This window comes from Crocuta crocuta, unplaced genomic scaffold (genome assembly GCF_008692635.1).
Source record: "Crocuta crocuta isolate KB4526 unplaced genomic scaffold, BGI_CrCroc_1.0 scaffold290, whole genome shotgun sequence".
Classification (NCBI taxonomy): Eukaryota; Metazoa; Chordata; class Mammalia; order Carnivora; family Hyaenidae; genus Crocuta; species Crocuta crocuta.
In genome coordinates this window covers 7,217,547-7,217,954 of record NW_027527429.1, presented here as the reverse complement: position 1 = coordinate 7,217,954, position 408 = coordinate 7,217,547, and the positions used below count along the sequence as shown (strand labels likewise).

The window sequence follows — 408 nt, the reverse complement described above, 5'->3', positions numbered from 1 at the left end:
GAGGGAGGGGGCGCCCCGGAGGCTCCACCCTCCTCCGCCCGCCCCCCGCGCCCCCTCCTTCTCCCACCCTTCATCCCAGCTACCTGGCAGCTCGGTGGCAGCTCGGGGGCGGGCACGGCGGCTGCGGGACGCGCTCCCGAAGGTCTTGCGCAGGCTCCGGGATCGGGGATTCCAGGTACAGCTGCGTCCCGGGAAGAGTGAGGGCGCCTGCTATTCCCAGGAAAGGGCTCCCCTTGGATCTGGTGCCCCCACTCCAGCCGGCCCGAAAAGGGATCAAGCTGGAGATCAGGAGGTGCGTGGATTGTCCCAGCCGAACACACAGGACTGGAGACCGCCCAGGGAGAACTCCCGGAAAGACTGTGCGGTGTGCTGAAATAGCGCCTGCGCGCCCCTGGCAAGGTGCCGGGC

At 69.4% G+C, this 408-nt stretch overlaps 1 protein-coding gene across 1 annotated transcript in view; it reads right to left on the bottom strand.

The window, feature by feature from the left end:
- Window positions 1-108, bottom strand: part of ECEL1 (endothelin converting enzyme like 1) — an 8,677-nt gene extending 8,569 nt beyond the window's left edge. The window contains exon 1 of the mRNA XM_077759007.1: window positions 84-108. The gene's annotated coding sequence lies outside the window, so the exon portion shown is untranslated. The remainder of the gene's footprint in view (window positions 1-83) is intronic.
- Between the last annotated feature and the right edge of the window lie 300 nt (window positions 109-408).